The sequence below is a fragment of the Molothrus ater genome, chromosome 11 (assembly GCF_012460135.2).
Source record: "Molothrus ater isolate BHLD 08-10-18 breed brown headed cowbird chromosome 11, BPBGC_Mater_1.1, whole genome shotgun sequence".
Lineage (NCBI taxonomy): Eukaryota > Metazoa > Chordata > Aves > Passeriformes > Icteridae > Molothrus > Molothrus ater.
The window spans coordinates 6,794,502-6,800,342 of record NC_050488.2 but is presented as its reverse complement, the minus strand read 5'-3'; the positions used below and the strand labels follow the sequence as shown (position 1 = coordinate 6,800,342).

General features: G+C 62.7%; 1 long non-coding RNA gene across 1 annotated transcript; it reads right to left on the bottom strand.

Moving 5' to 3' along the window:
- Positions 1–1,102: 1,102 nt before the first annotated feature.
- On the bottom strand, positions 1,103–2,526 carry LOC118691747 (uncharacterized). The gene is made up of 2 exons (XR_004981074.1): positions 2,435–2,526; positions 1,103–2,106 (listed from the first exon to the last, which is right to left on the bottom strand). It is a non-coding gene; the product is annotated as an uncharacterized LOC118691747 (long non-coding RNA).
- Positions 2,527–5,841: the final 3,315 nt, after the last annotated feature.

Genomic DNA, 5,841 nt, shown 5'->3' with positions numbered 1-5,841 from the left:
AGGAAAAAAAAAAAAATTGGAAACCCTTTTGCCAGCATGCTCTGTTTGCCGCTGCCTTTCATTTACATAACTTCAAAGTGATGCATTTTTTAAACCAACCTATTTTCAGGTCTGGCTGGACTGCATGGGTGCATGGACATCCATGAGGATGTGGCATTTCTCTGTGTACGCCCACTGCTGCTGCAGGGTGCAACAGCTCCTGGGCAGGGCTGGGATCCACCATCCTGCCGGGCTGGGACATGGCTCTCCACACTCTGCTGCTGGCTCTGGGTGAATGCCACCATGAGCTGATGACCTGGTGCCAGCTGGTCCCTGCAACATCTCCTGGGGTTCCAATCCTCCCTAGGATGGCCCAGGAGGTGCATGGAGGATGCCCCAGGGAGCAGGGATACGTGCTGCTGCAGTCCTGTGCGGGTCCTGCAGGGCATCACTGGCACTGGGGGTCCCTGTGTGCCTCCCCCAGCGTCGGGGGAGTCGCGGGCATCGGCGCCGCCGCCACGCGCCGGGGATCCAGGGACATATGCTGCTTTTTCACGCCGAGGAAACACCACCTGCTCGGCTTCCTGCTCAGCCCCAGGCAGCGAGGGAGGGGAGCCCATCACCCCAGTGCCCCCCAGCACGTCCCCACAGCCTCCTGCACCCAGCAGGGCTCGGCCTCTCCCTCCCAGCTGTGGGCACTGGAGAGTGGCCTGAGCTCTGGAGTGCTGTGGGATGGCACAGTTGATCCCCGGTGCTCTGCAAGCAGACAGAGCTGAGAGCAGCTTCCCAGCCCTGTGCAGTGCCAGGAGCCAGCCCGGTGCCAGCACCCACCACTGCCCCCTCCATCGGCTGCTCCACACACGGGAGAGGTGCTGGGGTAGGGGGGAGCCTCATGGATATTCATGAGCAGAGGGTTTGCTGATCAAAAGGCACAATCCTGTTTTCCTTTATAATATATCTGGTTAATACAGACTTAATGAACAAATGAATAATAAATTAGACCAATTTTGTTTTCTTTCTTCTTGGAAAGGCAGGCACGAAAGGGGACTCTGTGCGGGTTTGATTGATAGCAGGGGCTTGCTGGGAGATCTGCTCCTCAAACCCTTATTAAATATAGAACAAATAATGGTGCAATTGGTTTAATCGTGTTGCAGTGGTGGACGCTGGCTGGGCAGAGAGGAGGATGATGGGGAGGAAGAGGGATTTTCAACTGCCTTCTCCCCACACCAAGGCAGGGTTCAGGTGTCTGGGCAGGGTGCTGGGCACCTCGGTGGTGGTGGCTGCACCATTCACCAGAGCACAGTGTGGGTACAAGCTACAGGAAGCAACCAGCACTGACTGGCACCATCGTGGCACATGGCCCAGGGTGATGCAAAGGCATCCTCAGGGAATGGAGCAACAACATCATTGCCCCAGCTGGATCAACACAGGGACTCCTGGGCTCAGCAGCTGATGTGTGAGGAGCTGCCACCAGAAGAGGATGAGATGATGAGCTCCATCAGGGAGATGAGTTGTGGCCACCCCATCATGGCTGCAAGCCTGGGATGGCAGGGGGCTGTGGGTCCCTGCATGGCAGCTCAGCTCACTGATCACTGCCACGGCTCACTGCAGCCTCCAGGGTCCTGTCACATCCCACTGCTGGTGTGAAGCACTGGGAGGAGGTGATGAGTCACCGGAGCATCCTCCACCTGGCAGGGCTGGTGGGAAGGCAGCTGCCTGGGGCAGCCCAGGGTGTTTCCCTAGGGAGCACTGGGGCTGGCATGCAGGTCTCCAGAAACACAAATCCCTTCAGAAACACCCTCCCGGCCTTCAACAGGCTCCAGGGTCTGGGCTTCATCCTGATCTATCTCCACAATGTCCCACTGAGATGCCTGAACCTCCTGGACTCCCTGCAGAGCCAGTGATGGGAGCACCCTCCTGCCCCAGGATGGACGTGGGTGTCACGGGTGGCTTTCCATGCCCAGCACCCCTGTGCCCTGCCAGGAGGGCCAGGCAGCGAGGGATTCCAGGTGGGTGCCAGCACCCCAAACCCCCCAGTGACTCCTCAGCACACACAGCTCCAGCAGTGCAGCAGGTGCTTCTTGTGGAAGCTGCTCCTCTCCAGGTAGTTTCCCCCTGCCATCATTTCTATGGAAAAAAGAGAAGGAATTCCCAGCTGCTGTGAGCTTAGCACCGCTCCAGCTGCCTTGGCCCAGCCTTGCTGCTTTTCTTTGAGCTCAGAGCCCCTCACTGGAGTCCTGGCCATGGTGGGAAGCTGGGCTGGGGATAAAAGTGCCGCTTACCTGCTTACTTCTGCTCCAGCGCCCAACGAGCAGCAACACATGGATTACCAAAAATAATTCCCCCTAGAAAAGGAGGGAGGAAGGGGGGGCGGGGGGGGGGGGGGAAAGGAAAAAAAAAAAGAAAAGAAAGCCTGCGCTGTGGGAACAGCCAGCTAACCTCGAAAGCCTCTTACCTGGCTAGATTTAACTGCCTTTGTTGCTGCATCAGCCTGAAAAATCCCCTCTTGCACGGTGTCAGTGCTGCTGGCAGCTCCGAGCCGCTTCCCGGCCCTTTGTAATGAAAGGCGGCTCTGTGCTCTGTGCTCTGTGCTCTGTGCTCTGTGCTCTGTGCTCGGCGCGGCAGCCGCGGCCCCGCTCTCTCCGCTCCCGCGGCTCTCCCGAGGGACCCAGCCCAGCCCAGCCCTGCTCGTCTTCACGGGCTCGGTGTGCACGGGGCTCCAGAATGGCCTGGGGAGGAACTGCCTGTATTAAACACTGGCCCTGGTATTAACTTATCTTCTGCCTCCTTGAGCCTGCTTATCGCTGTGATCCCAATTGCAGCACTTCCAGCTTGCTCCAAAGTGGCATTTCTGAGCCCTATCTCCAATCTACTAATTAATGGCTTTATTAATGCTAGAGGAGTGGCATGGCTTGGGACAGGGGGCATGAGGGGCAGGGGAGCTTGGGTGAACCAGGCTGCTAAGGTAGAGCCTGAAGCTGTCCCGGGGAGTTGGTACTGGTGGGACACAGCTCCCACACACTCCCATCCCCTCCTTTTCCAGGGCAAGACCCAGGGCCACCTCTGCCACCATGGTTCAGAGCCTGGCATCTGTGCCACGCTCCAGCCAGCAGCACTGTGGGGCTGGGAGTGAGCAGGGGATGATTGGGACCAAGCCTGGGTGCCATCTGCACTTTTCCCTTGGATTTTTCTGCCACCTTGGTGCCAGCCCTCAGAGATGAAGAGGGAGCCAAACCAGCTGCGAGGCATCAAAGGGGGTTGTGTGTATGTGGATGGGGTGCAACTCCATCCCCCATGTCCCCTTTGAGTTGGTGTTACCCAGGATGGTGGGTGACAGTCCAGGATGGTGGGTGACAGCCACCTTGCCCAGGAGCATTTGGCAGGGGTGGCAGTAGCCAGCTGGAGGACACAGAGGGATGTGCGTGGTTTGTGGGACCTGAGTGCACGTTGGGGCCCAGAGCTGCATCACCAGCAGAGCATGCACCTGCAGCACTCCACTGCCATGTGTGTGGGGACAGTCACAGCCCTTCCCTGCACCTGCCACTGCTCAGTGGGGAGCACACGGGAGAGAGGACGGTGGTGATGCTGCATCCTGCCCGAGATGTTTTGGTGTGTCTCCCAGGGTGGGCACCCCTGCCCCGGGCTCCCTCTGCCCACATCTGGGCCGTGACCTCCATGGCGGGCCGTGTCCCCATCCCGGGCTGGGCTCCTCCTGCGCTCAGAGCCCGTGGGGGTCCCGAGGGGATGTCGGGCAGGGGAGGCTGCGGAGGGGGCGGGGAGCCCCGGCCGGACTGGGGGCCGGTGCCGGGCAGGGCCGGGGGCGGGGAGGGGGCGCTCGCCCCCCCTTCCCGCTGCCCGCCCCCGCGGCAGCGCGAGTCGGCGGCGGCTGCAGACGGGGACGGCGGCGCCGCGCAGGTAGGACCGGCACCGGCAGCGGCGCCGGCAGCGCGGCCGCTCCAGGGGGAGGGAGCTCGGTGCGGGGCAGGAGCGGGCGGCGGGGCAGGTGCGCCAGCCCCGGCTCGGCCGGAGCGGCGGGAGCGGCGCCGGGGGCTGCCCGGCCGGTACCGGCCCGGGGATGGGAGCGGCGCGGGGGAGTTCCCGCTGCTGCCGCTGCCCGGGGGCGCTGGGCCGGAGCCGGGGCTGGATCCTGCCGGGGGGGAGGCGGCTGCCTGGCCGGCCGGGGCGGAAAGGCTCCGGGATGGAGGATCGGTGGTCCTGGGGACCGCTCGGGGTGATGGGGCTTCTCGGGTGCCCACGAGAGCGAGGCCGGGGGATGCCAGGGGCTGGCGTGGGCGTGGGTCGGGCTCCGGCTGCCTGGCGGCAGGTGGATCCGGGGGAGGGACACCTCGGGGGACCCCTGGGCCGCTCGCTGTGGCCCCCCATTTCCCCAGCGGTCACCGCTCTGGCCACCTCGGTGGGGCCGGGGGCGCCTGGGGGAGAGCCCACAGGAGCGGGGAGCACCCTGCGAGGCAGGAGTCGTGTCCGGAGGGGCCGAGCCCTTGTCTCCTCTCCTCGCAGAGCCTCGGCCCGCGAGAGACTGACTCCCTGTAGGTTCCCTGCATCGTCCCGGGTGGCCTCGGTGGGCTGTCGGGGTGGCCGGTGGCTCTCCGGGGATGTGATACATGTGACACGGCTGAGCTCCCTGCTCCTTTCCCGGCTGCCGCCTCTTCCCTCTGCAATTTTTCATCCTCCCATCTCCACGTCTACCTCTGCAGCCTCTGGTTTCTTTTTTATCCTTCCCTCTTGTTTCAAGATCCGTGGGTTTGTGTGGACTTTTTTTTCCAGCCCACTCTCCCCCCCTCCCTCTCCTGTTTTCTCATCCGTGCTCTCGCTCGCTGGAGCCCTCGTCTTTGTTTCAGCAGGGAAAAAAAAAAAAAAAATTGCTTCCCTTGTAAAGTTGGCCCTGGCAGAGCGAGCCCCTGGAGAGCGATGCTGCCCGGGTGGCGCGGGAGCCAATGGCAGCCCCTGCCGCCCCGGAGCCGCGGTCTCCAGCGCGGGGGGACAGCCGCTCGCCCCAATAAATACCTGCCACCTCCCGGGCAGGGCGGTGTTGGGATGGCCCACGGTTGGGGGGCACTGCCGGTCTGACACAGGTACCTCCACGGAGTTGCTTTCCCCTGGGTGGGTTTTTCTCCCGGCATGATTTTGATCACGGGCCCCGTGTCTCGGTTTGGGCATCTCTGTCACTCAGGTCTGTGTGTGCCGCTGGTTCCCCGGCGGTCCCGTGGGGCTGGGGGCCCCTCAGCCGGCCTGGGGTCTCAGGGGGCTTGGGGTCTCAGGGGTTTGTGTTTCAGGTGTGTGCTGCTATGCCCAGGTTTGCCTTTGTTTGGAGCAGGGACGGGGCTGAGGGACGCGGCGGGGGGGGTTGGTCTTTTATTTTCCCTTTTGCATGTGTCTTTGATACCGTCCCCAGGCGGGGATCCCATTTCCCCGAGCCGCCTTTGCTCTGCGTGGCTCCTCCTGCGCTGCTGGGATTCACAGCAGCCCCAGGTAAAGGGAGAAGCCAGGGCTGCGCTGTGCCCGTACGGCGGGCAGGCTGCCGGATCCGGCTGCGATCCCGGCATGGAGTCGCTTTGTGGCTGGCTTTGGCCTCCCCGGCTCGGGTATCGCCTGCCGGATGCTGGCGGCAGAATCTGGCCCCTTGTTTATAAGCGAGGGAGTAGTTTTGTCCTTATCTCCATCTGCTACGGAGGCCGGAGCTAAAATTTCAGTGGGATGCCGCGGATCACCCCGGGCGGCAGCCGGCGTGGGTGCTGCGCCCAGGGGAAGGTGTGGGCACCCCGAGGGGGCAGAGCAGCGATGGGCTCTGCTCAGCTCGGAGTTGGGCTCTTGAGGACCACGGGTTTAGCCATGGATTTATTG